Source organism: Pholcus phalangioides, unplaced genomic scaffold (genome assembly GCF_987345545.1).
Source record: "Pholcus phalangioides strain wild (caught in Gottingen) unplaced genomic scaffold, Ppha-v1.0 ptg000013l_1, whole genome shotgun sequence".
Classification (NCBI taxonomy): domain Eukaryota; kingdom Metazoa; phylum Arthropoda; class Arachnida; order Araneae; family Pholcidae; genus Pholcus; species Pholcus phalangioides.
Window position 1 is genome coordinate 29,125,677 of NW_028301606.1, and position 12,964 is coordinate 29,138,640.

At 34.9% G+C, this 12,964-nt stretch overlaps 1 protein-coding gene across 1 annotated transcript in view; it reads left to right on the forward strand.

Annotated features, from left to right (window-relative positions):
• LOC149078933 (GATA-binding factor 2-like) overlaps positions 1–12,964 on the forward strand; it is a 277,805-nt gene that overhangs the window by 9,286 nt on the left and 255,555 nt on the right. The window lies entirely within an intron of this gene.

Sequence of the window (12,964 nt, forward strand, 5' to 3'; positions counted from 1 at the left end):
GATAGGCGTTAGGTTTCTTTTTATAAACTCAACAATATATATAGTAGAATATCATATTAAAATTTCTTACAACTGATACAATGAATAGATTTTTAGAAATCTTGTTTCAAACTCACATAAAATGTAAAAAAATAGCATTCTTCGCGTAAAACACGTTTGAAGTGTTTGTTCACGAGTTACTTGTATGTAAAATGGGTGTAACTTCGGTTCTGAGCATCATATAAGTAAAACAAGACCTGTTTTAGAATAACAAGTAATGGGGCTTTCATAAAAAGTGAGAAAAGTAAAAATCGCGGTGCTTTCTTCCAAAATGACATTTTAAACATAGTCTGACACTTTAAATAAAGCTGTTGAAAGCAGTGTCGTCTAAACATATGGGGGCCCTCCGAGGAATCAAATCTGTGACAGCTGTATTGCTAATGCATTAGAAGCAGGCCTTCATAGACGAGAAATGCTCATTTTAGGAGAGCTCTCTTGCTAGGCATAAGAGATTAAGGTCAATGGTTCTTTATAAATGGAGTCATAGTAAAAATTCGTAGATATTTGCAGATTAGTTAATTAATGACGATTTTTTTTTTTTAGATCAGAAAAATAGGCCATAACCCTTAAAAATAAGCTCTTATGCATCTTTTGGAGCAAAAATTATTATAAGACCGGGCCTCATGTTTGGAGAAACGTGGTATTGACAAAGGAACAGAGCTCTTGTCATGAAATTGTTTTTTTATGTCACAGCAGTTGTATTCTCCAAGGCATTTTTGCATAGAGTTTCTTAATTCATTGGGCAACTGTACAATTAAAATTCTCGATTATTATATCACTGCTCACTTCCATAGCTTCATGGATTCACTCAAATCTTTCCGCTAATCGTCAAGTTTTTCAACGTGATTTTTTCATTCATTCGGAAACGGCTGCAAACTGCAAATTCTAGTCCCGTAATCTTTCAATCACTGGAAGATACATAAGTCGAATAAAATCATCACATACCCTATGATGCATATAGTGGGGGGGGGGGGAATCCAAAAATAGGAAGGGAGGGTCAAAAAAATCTACTATTCTATGTCTACTCTTAGTTAAAACCACCTCAGAGAGCATTTTTTACGAGCATGTGCCATAATAAGAGTCGTTATGTTCGATTCTTGAAGAGAGAGAGAAAAAAAACTAACATTTTTTGGTTTCTTTTAGAACTTTTTCACATTATAGCCAATACTGTCTAATTTTCAGCTCGCTGTAACCGAATATTTTTTGTACCTTTAACATTGCCATTCGTTATAGTGAGATTCGCGTTATAACCTCTTCACCCCTGAGCCAACATTGGCTATTAAAAAATGGTTTTTTTTTTCATTGATTCGTGTTTATTGTATCTAAAATGTCCCTTAAATAGTTTCATTTTTTTAAATTTAATTAATTAATTTGTGTCGTTATCTTTAGTAAGACCATTGAAGTTAGGTGTGCACACATAAGGTACCTCAAGTCTTAACTTGAAAATCATTAAAAACCATTCAAAAACGTCAAACCTGAGAGTTCGCATATGTAGACCTATGGAGCGATGGGGATAAGCCGTACTCGTTATACTGAATTTTCACAGTATTTACTAATTTTTCACCGTTTATAAATTCACATAAGATGAAATCTGAGAATTTTTATTAAAATGATTTTATTTTGTTTTCATCGTTATATGACTCAGCAAAATACGTAATATTTTTTATAGATTAGATCTGATCTTGCTATTTTGGGATTCCTTATATTTAAAAATTGCTGTAATCAAATCAGTGACCCGTGGCTTCAAAATCATTCGGTCATCGAGAATGCAATTCTATCACAATAGCCGAACGGGAGTTGACTTCAAAATGGATGACGATGATGATGATATGAGATATGCGAATTTTTCCGCTGTCTGTTTTTTTTTACACTATTCAGTCATATAAAAATCGGTGCATCAAAAGAATAGATGATATCTCTCAGAATAAAAAATATCTTCCATTCAATTCATCAATAATGTTATATTTTAAAATGTAACAGGAAATTTAAATGGAAAAAATAATGAAATATATTAAGTTTAAGGTATTGTTGAATAACTTATTATTTGATTTCAACATTTAAAAGAAATCTATTTTTGCAGTTTTCAGTCTATTCTTAATTTTTGATTATGTTGATCTTTTACTGAGCTCTCAAAAACAACTGAGTAAATGCTTATTTTAGACCTTAGTTATGGTTTTCTTTTTAAATTTTTCGGTTTTGTATGAGTATATCACTTATCAAAATATTAATAACTTTTCGCATGCGCGCGCACACACACGTTATCGTTATATTATTTTTATAAATCACACAATGATGTATTAAAACCATCAACTTGATCTGAGCTGAACAGTGATATGCTAACAGTATGCCTACTTTTTGATTTCTCCACTCATCATTTTGTATTTTTTCTGATGTACAATGTTCATCCTGAAATTGATATGGCAAGAAAATATAGTGAAACCCCCTCTTAATGGACACCCCTCTTTCACGGTAAAATAATAATTTCCCTCCTGTAAAAGTATGCATTTCAAACCCCAGGTTAACGGTCACCCCTCTTTTACGGACGAATTTTTTTGTCCTACCGGTGTCAGCAAAAGAGGTTTTACTGTACAACGATCACCACAGGTCGTGAAATATGAACTTCTTGAAGCAGAGGTGCGCAACGTTTTTCAGTCCATGGGCCGGATATGCGATATTGCTACCGCTCTCAGGCCAGAAACTGGGATATATTGTGTGACCATATGTTTCATATTTTACAGGACTTTACTGCAATTTCGGTGGTCCGGACTTTTTCACAAAAAGGTGTCATTTTTTCCTGCATTTTCAACGAAGCATACTTTTTTTACAGTTTTTACAGAAGTTAAGGACTATGATTATATTAGAATAATTATGACTATATAACTATGTAATTATAGTCATATGCTTACTCATCTCATCATACGTACAGTATCTGACAAACTGAATTTTTTTTTCCCTCCGTGGATTGCATTTTAATCCACTGCTATTTGCAGTAGAACTTTTCTCGTCATTGCCGATTTTTCAGTGATAAATGTGAACTTCGCCAACCTTTGATAACAGTTGTGCCGATAATCAGCGATGTCCACCATTTTTCGGTAGGGATCCCAATCTCCTATACTTTCATCAAGGGAATATTACGTCCACGTACGTATGTATCGTTGTTGTGTAGGGAGCCTATATTACCTAGGAGCTCTGGTTTTGTGTGCATTGGTACTTCTCTTCCGGAATTCGTTTCACGGGTATGATTGAATCTCCTGCCGGGCTGTACGGCCTCACATGAAGATTTCGGAAGCTCGGGTCAGAAGTGGTTACATTTTGTACTGCCGTGTTAGCCGCTACACCAAAAAGTCTGAAGTATATTTTTTCCAAATCTCCATCGAAATACACGAATCAATGAACTCCGATATTCAAATGGAGGACAAGTACATCCAAAAAATTTTCACGCTTGAAATATATGCCCACGTTGCCATGAAAATTGCCAAAGAAAAATGCATCGAGTATTTTGTGTTTTCAAAACAATCTGGGTAGTCTTTTCATCCATGATTTCTTATTTCAATAACTTAAATATCCTTGAATCAATTCTTAGTTTTAGTATGACTATTCTCTGAGTGGTATTATTTTGGCATATATTTTTCTTGGCGTAAGCGCTACAAACTGCCCCCAGAAAAAAAAAGTGTTCAACGTAATCACCATACTTTTCCAAAAGATGAAACATTTGAATTTTTTTATATGATAATGCTCACAGTATATTTTTTGAAGATTGTTGTTTTTTGCAACCGAAATTAAAGCAAGCCTCCAAAGTTACGTTTCTAAAATCGTAAGTTCTGCTAGGGATACGTCAAGAAATACGGTAAAAAGCTTTAGCAATATTAAGTCAATATCTTTTTAATGCAATTAAAGGTATGGTAATTATCGAAAAAATAAAAAAATTATACAATTAAAAAAAAAAATTTTGGATGACATTCATTTTGGAGACTTCACGAATATTACTGTATTTATTGACAAAAATATAATTGCTAATGAGAGAATCCCACGGTTTAACCTAGAAGACAAGGTTCATGAGCTGCCGTCAGTCTTGCCGGCGCCGAAGCCGCATCCAGCAGCGTTGGTCCCGTAGAAAGAGATTCGCATGGTTGCCTTCCTTTCGTATAGAAATCCACGGCTTCGCGATCGCCAGTACGATAGCGGGCTTCACTGTCGACAAACTCGCCTCATTTGCTCAGTGAAATCTTGCGTGTGCGTACGAGACAGTATATACTCCTAAAATTACCCTCCTTCTCTATCTCAACATTTCAAAACATGTCGTTCTTCACTAAAAAAAAATATAATGATTTTTATCACGTTTTGTCGTCTCTCTACGAGGGATATTTTTCTTTTCCCACACTAATGATAGGGGAAATGCATGTAGAAATTTATCACACACAATTTACCTTAATACGTAACGATCCAGAAATTGTTTTCGAATGGTGATGTATCCAAAGTACTCGGACACGAATGCAATTCGTTATCAATAAAAACCAATAATAATGAGAGAGAGAGAGAAAAAAAGTGATTGGCAATGTGACATGGTAAATATATAGAATTTCTGAGAAAAAAAAAAATTTTTTAGTGAATTGGCATTTTTTTCAAATTGAAATATGATTGATACGAAAAAAATTGTATAATTCCATGTTCCCCAGACATAAGATAATACACACTGTATTACGGAGATTATTACCGTTTTAATGCTGTATCATTTGCTTATCCTCTAATTTTTATTTATATCCGATACAAAATTATAAAATCCTTTAGAACAGGGGTGCACAATCTTTTCAGTCAGCGGGCCGGATATGCGTTATTTTTATCTCTCGCAGGCTGGATGCTGTTATATACAGTCAGACCCACTTAGTACGACTTATTTTCATGGTCCTAACTCTAACAAATTCCCATTTAAAGCATTTTCTCGCTTACAACATTTTTTCATGACGATTATTTGAAAGACGTTATAAGCGGAATCCACTGTATATAAGAGTTACTATATGATCCGTATTTTACAGGACATTCTCTTATAATTTTAGCTGTCTCATCTTTTTTATAAAACGTCCAGTTTTTCACCGTATTTTCAACGACACTTGCTTGAATTTTTATTCTTTACTGAAATCAAATTAAGATTATTTTATGACTTATTCCAATGACGACTCCACAATTAACATATAAATGTATTCATGTTACATATTTTGTGAAACCTAAACTTTTTCTTTTTTTCTGGGAATTACATTTTAATCCATTGCGAATTCCAGTAGCCTCTATTTTACCGTCATTGGCGATTTTTCAGCAATTTTTAACACTAGTTGGCAACTTTACAGACTTTCGACAATTTTTTTTTTTAAATTGGAAATTTTACAAGCCTTCGACACAAACGTTTTTGGTTACGATTGGTAATTTTACTTGCCTTTAACAATTTTTTTTTTTTTGCCCATAATAAGCAATATTTGCCTTTGGTATATTTTTTATCTATAATTTGCAACTTTCTTCGCGTTTGACAATGTTTTTAACGATAATCGGCGATGGCTCGTCTGGATCCAGATTTCTCGTTGTTTTATGAAGGAAATATTGTCAGCCCAGGTAATTATCGGTGCATGTATTGATACGTTGGAATACATTGGTACATTCTATCAGAACACCTTTCACTGATCCGATGGAACCCTCTGGGGCACGGAATTCGGCCCACGGATTGGAAGTTGTGCACCCTCTGCTTTAGATCATGTACAAATTTATGTTTAGATCTTCTGCCAATCATAAGACTGAAATGATATGGTTTTATTATAAAAATACAATGAGCTTCATCTCAGAAGAAAATTTCGTTTTATGAAATAAATATATTGTACACTTAAATATTGTACGCATTTCTTGACACTGTATGAACACACACGCACGCACACAAGGATTTTAATATTTTAATATTTAATACATCGTGTAACCCAGGAGTGCACTGACAGCCCTTGAAAGCCGCACAAAAACCTACTACTTATAATTGAATACGATTCACGCTTCTGATATGCCGCTGCCTGATTGGTCCTCTGCCGCGTTTGAGTTCATGATCCCTGATATAATTGATGAGCTACAAATAATATAGATAACCAATTATTTAATTTATAAAATCATAAAAAAAATTAATTTTTTTTTTCTTCTAGTCTACAAAAATTTCTCCACAGAGAGCAGGTAGACCTTCAACATGTTCTCTGAGATGGGAAGCGGGGTGTGCCTAGTCTTAAAAGGTCAAAGACCTTCAACATGTTATTTATATAACATGAAAATTCATGCATTTATCATTTTCAGTTCAAAACATTCATGACAATTGCTGGCAGAACCAGCAAGGACACAAAACAAGCACGACTCTGACAACATAAATACGTTCGGACCACGCATACACGCTCCTGCATTCACCAATTCGTTAGAAATTCTGCCGAGAAATGTTTGCAATAGTCCATCTACGGTCAGGTAGTAGTAGTCTGTAAAAAAAGGAAAATAAATTCCCCAGATAATTTTTTATGAGGAGTGTGTATGGTGTAGTAGTAGGTCTACTAGTCTGTAGAAAAGTAACTGTATAAACGACGCCAGGTTGGAGGTGCGTCTCTTTTCCGTGAGGTGGTGGAATATTCCTAGACACTTGATATTGGAGGGGTTTCCAATTAATGCACGAAACTACGGAACTTAAAGAAGAAGACTTTATTTCAAAGCACACTCAAAACACACAACCTTCCAGGACGGAAGCCAAGTTCCAACTCACTCTCTCTTCTCTTAAAAGATAGATTTTTCACTTCCCACCTTTTTTTAACAACGTATAAACAAACAAAACACATTATGTGATATAAGGCCACAGAGAGTTAGTAAAAATGTCCATACTGGAAAAATAAATTCGTTACAACAAATAATTGCAAAAAATTGAAAATTTGAAACCATAAAATAAGAATTCATTTTATGAATTTAAGGGTAAAAACTACCATTGGTCACTATGGCCAATTAGTCATAGGAGATAAACACCATAACTGTACGGTTAGGGGATGGTAATAAAATTATTAATATCAATGCAGAAAATAGTTATTTATATATACATATATATTTCGCAATGAATCGAGTACGTCTACTCCAAATCAATTTTCGATAAGATTGAGTAGATAAGTAAAATTACATAAAACAACCGAGTATAAAATTGATCTTATCTTGGGATATCAGTCATAATAGTACCTGGACTCTCATGGAAAAATCCATATAATTTATGATTACGTAAAAAGTCGAGAAAAGGGAAACATAACGATCACAAAAATATCCCAGCATTACTCAAGTCAAACGTATAATGCTAAATAAGAAATCCAAGTCGAGAGAGGAATAATTTACGCATGCGCAAAAGGTCAGGAGCTGCAAGATGAAAAGTGTACGGGTTTGTGGATGAAAGAGAGGTAAAGAAGGTCCGTTTACAAATTCTTCACTGTCAGCCAAGGCTGAACATCTCATTCTCACAGAAACGAAAAAGCTTCACAACACCAGCCAGACACAGGATGCAGCAAAGACGACGACGTTATCCAATCTTTTTATCAATTCAGCATTTCTCTCTTTAAAACTCATTACCTACATAAATGAGGCCGACGGAAACTGAAGACACGACTCTCTCTCTCTCTCGCTTCTCCATTTCCCTCCGAAACATTTCGATACACAACCCAGAACGAGATGAAAAATGCTATTTGAAACAGCCTCGTTTCCTGCAAACGTCTATTTTTTTTATTTCATCCTCCATCTCCATTCCTCTCTCTCTCTTATTCAACATCGAATGCATTAAGATCAAAACTTTTAATTATAAAGAGTCATTTTGATCGTTTTTTCTATTTATTTATATGTTTTTCCATTCTTTTTTTGCATTAAAATAAGTTTTTTTCTTCTGGTGATTACATAAAGCGGATTTATACGAGCTTCATTCTAATAAAAATTAAATTCGTAAGGATAAATGCTCTCACTCAGATTATACAGCATACTGTACAGTTACAGCATTATGTATATAACTTATTTGAAAGTTTATGTCTCGGAATTTTCTTTTTCTTTGAATTTGTCCAATAAATCCTTTCATGCCACGACATTTAGTCGACAATTTAGTCCAGAAAAACCCCATAGTGATAAAGTAATTAATCGAATGTAGTGAAAATTAGTTCCATTATACATAACGATAATTTTCTTTGGTTCTTAGAAAGTTGTCGCACTAGACTGGATGGACTATCCGTCCTAATGTGGTGGAATAACAAGTCGGATAGCAGAGAAGCCGGTTACGCCGGAGTTCTATAAGGTTCAAGTATTACGTAAACAAATTTTTATAACAAACTCATATTTTCATAAAGGGTGGTTGATGACGTAAGCATTATCCAAACCCCCCTCCCCCCCTTGTCATCAAAAGTCAGAAAATCGGAAACCCCCTTCCCCCCATCGATGATGACGTAATACTTGAACGACCCCTAAACTCGTACTTCATACCTCCCTCCTTCCATACCATCGAAAACACCCTTTTCGTACCTAAACCCACTCCAATTCATATTTTCTGACCTTTACTTAATAAATGTTCGTTACTTAATAAATTGTTAAGCGAGTACATAATAAATGTTCTTATGTGCTGGACTGTATGTTCCAAAAACTTATTACAGAATTAATTTTCCAAGAATATAAAAATATTGGACACGTTTTCGGTTTGAGGATAAATTCTTTTATGTATCTAGATTGGAAGAAACATAAGATCATATATGCTGTACAGTATAAACACAAATCGTACGCTTTTAAAATAAACAAAACTTTAACGTAAAACGTAGGTTTAATTCCCACAATAATTAATTTAAACTATTTCACTCTTCATTGATGAATGACAATGCAAATGTCAAAAGGCAGGGCCTAAAATGAAAGAGTCAAAACTCACAGTTTTTAGTTTTTAAAAGTCCTTGACGCAGATGACTGAGGGATCCCCCACCCCTGTTTATGCCCTCTTCGGTGACGCGATGTTCCTCCACTTAAATTAAGGTATCCGACGATGTATAAAACGTCATTTTGGAAGAAAATATCGATTTTTATTTTTTATGAAAGCCCTTCATGTTGTAGATTGTTTTCTTTATATGACGCCCAGAACAGAAGTTACATATTTCGCGTAACCGTTATTATAAACTGTTAGTTCTTATTATTACCATAACTATCATAAAAAATTTAGAAGTTATGAAAATTCTCTCCGTTCCCGATATTTTAGAAAAAAATTATAAATTTCAATAAGCTTCGTTGAAAAACTGGACAATTGTATAAAGGAAGTCAAAAAGGCCAAAAATACGTGTACGGGAGGTGGTTCCATAATTCCCCTTGCTGCCTTTTACTGGTGAACCAGCTCATGCTGTAAATAAGTGGTCCATCTAAGTTTTTGAGACATATTACCGGTCCTTGGGCATAGAAAGCTTCAGAAACGCTGATCTACAGCACAGAAATCCTGTATAATGCTGTACCTTCACGTACTACAGCGGTTCTCAACCTTTTTTCACTCGAGGAGTCCTTTTTGTACTTAATTTTTATGGCAGAACACCTTTTGTAGGTATCTCTTATTTACTTATCTATCAAATTTACTGATTCGTTTTATTTTCCTCGAGCCGCAGCGGAGCCACTGGGAGGTGCACACGGAGCCCCGGTTGAGAATCCCTGACGTACTACATCGCGTATTATACTGCAACGAAAGAAACAGTTCCGAAGTTGTGCGACGAGAATTCATTTAAATAAGTAAAACTCGTATAAAAAACGCGAGACATGCTTTTGGTGAGTCACGGGTGAGAGAACTCTTGGAAAATTGCTTCCACCAAAGTGAGAATAACAATAGAGAAGATGCATATCTCTACCGTATTTTCGATCAAATTTCCTCATCGCATACGACGATTTTTCTCTCGTTATCGTTATTATTATTTTTTTTCTCTCTCCCGTGTGTTAAAATGCTTGACCGAAGAGATAAAATGGTGAAAATTCGCATCGACGAAGCTGCATTACCGAGAGTAATCTACACTTTGCATGTTGGGAAATAGTATCAAAAATAATGGGAAAGACATTGTGAAAATGAGAGTGTACAGTAAATGAAGAATCACTTTATGATTGTCTATCATGAAATGCGATGGAAATCGGCGTAAAATACCCGGACATTAACGGGAGTGAATCGGAAATAGCCTTTTATTTGTACGCATCGTGAAGCTACAGTTTTATCCTTGTTTTTTTTGTATGCATCTCTGTACTGTGTATGATACAGAAGCTATATTGTGAATCGATACGTGATTGCAAAAATTTGTAAAACTATCATTTTTTTCTGTAATTTTTTGTTCGCATTTTTTCACATTGTTTTCTTTTTTTTTTTTGTCTATGACAGTGTTTCCCAAAGTGGGCAACATCACCCCTTGGTGGGCGATGGAACGGTCCAGGGGGCGATAGAAGCTATGAGTGTAACATAGGATCCTATGGGTTCACTTGAGTCGAGGGGTGATGAGAGAAAAAACTGATGAAGGAGGCGATGGAACAAAAAGTTTGGGGAACTATAGTCTATGAGGTCCCAGAATGCGTTTCTTCACTGATGACACTGATGTTATTATTAAATTTAATTTCACCAACTGGTATTTCATATCAAGATATGCAAGAAGTTACGGAAACCAAAATTATTTCTCTGTATGTACTATATACACGTGTATATGTTACTGCCAAAGCCCGAGAGCTTTGGCTGAAGTCCGATTTTCAGAAATGATTTGGGTTTTCTCCGGCCAATTCGCGAAGTGGCAGGAAATTTCTGGCCAAAGTTCTATGTGTATGGTCCGGTAGACAACAAATTAATTTTTTTCATCGCCAACGTGTCACACATGGCTATATTATATTGTAGCTGTATTGGATTAGCTCCATGTGACGAAAGAAAAATAGGAGAAATAGATCTTTTCTGTCAAATTTTGAAGGGAAAAAATGATTGTCGCATAGTGACACGTCGATATGATTTGTATCTTATGCAAATAAAAATCACCTCTGGCCTAAGCTTGAAAGATCACAAACACTTCTTTTTGGCATGCTAGTATCAATATATCTTGACTAATAATACAATTTTTATAAACTACTAAAGAACAATAGATGGTGTAAGGGCAGCCAATTTTTTTGGAAAATGTTTTCTTTTCCTCTTATATAGCTTTTAGTTATTCCCCCCCCCCCCCATTAATCATAAATTCCGTTTTTCAGTGCCTTTCTGCCTGCCTATTTTTAAACTTTTTAGTGCTTAAACTTTCAATCTATAATAAATATAAATGGTTTACGAGAAATAAAATTAAATAAAGTCCTTTAGTTATTTTTTGATAGCTCAAAGAATCAGTATCAAGCCGGCATTGCAGTATAAAAGTTTTAGAAAAGTTCTTTTATAAAACTTGAAAAATACAACCAATTAGCGTATCTGTTACATTCAAGCGAATGCAACCAATGCCTATTGGCAGTTTTTAAAGTTTTGTAAAATATCTTTTATCAAACTTTTATAGTGTGATCCCGGCCTCAATGGTGTTTTCATAAACAAAAATTGTTTTTAAGGAATTTAAAAGAAAAATTCAGATGCAATAGAGTGTTTAATTCAATATGGCAGAGATGTGATAAGATTAAAAAGAGAAGGCGTTGTCGTTGCTGAAACAAATAAGGTTTGTACATTAAAAAAAAATTCAGTAGTTGAGATTTTGAACACACCTGGAGAGATGGGTATAAAACGAATCTGAAATTTTCGTGCGAGAACGAAATTTCCAAGATATGAATCTTGCTACCAGCTTATTTAAATGACTGCCTTTTTGTTTATACGTTGAATTTCGTCAAGGTGGTCCTTTTTTATTGGTTCGATGTGTGGTCAGTGTTATCGCGATCGGAAAATACGATTTGTTTCTTCGAGTTGGTCACCGAAATCGACAAGATATCCCAGAAATAGTTATCGCTCGGTAACTCCACCGTCTCCCCCCCCCCCATCGGTATTCTCTAACCCTATCTTAAGTGCTTCGTTTACGGATCTCGAAATACAAAAACTAAAATAAAAATGAAGAAAACTAATCTTTTAAAACGATGCTAAAGAAAGAAATGTTGCGACGAAACAAAAGAGAGCTTGACAAAACGACGGCATCACCTTATTGTGGTCGCGGAACGAATGACATCTTGTGATCATATGACCGTGACCGATATTTTAATGTGATCACTTCCTACGCTTTTTTTTGTTGCTTATTCCATTCCTTTATTTTTCTTATGCATAATAAAATAATAAGAATAAGAAGAGAGAAGAAAAAAAAAACGAAAATATTGTAAGGAGGATATTCTATTAAAATCTCACGATTCAGTAGCGAACCTGAAGATTTTTATCGTAAGTTCCGATCGTTGTGTTCGTCTTGTTTACGATCCGTTTACATGAAGGTTGCGTTGTTCCTTGCAGCATGTTAAGGCCAGGTGGAGAGAAGACACTTCTTGAACCGGATGTGGAAGAGTCAAAAAAACGCGTGTGAAAAACACGTACTATATATTTATGGCTCCTCATTCTTCTTGAATGTAAAACACTGAAATTTGAAAAACTGATTTTTATCGATGCCAGTGCCATTACATAACATGCATGTTATAATGAAGGGCTCTTGATGCATTGCTCAATGATTGATAAGAGCAGCCTCGGAAGACAAAACGGACGTGTAAGTGCGTATGCATGTACACGGGTCGTTTCACCGAAAGTATCCGAAAGTAATGCTACGGTTCGTTTTAAAATTCGAGTAAAGTATGAAAACTTATCAGCTGAGAGACATTTTTGCTATGACGGGTTGAATCTCCTGAAAAATGGTTATTAGGGAGAAATACAAAAATTTAAATATTTTCGTGCCCCCCCCCCCCCCCCCCCCCGTAATCCAAAAATTGTTAA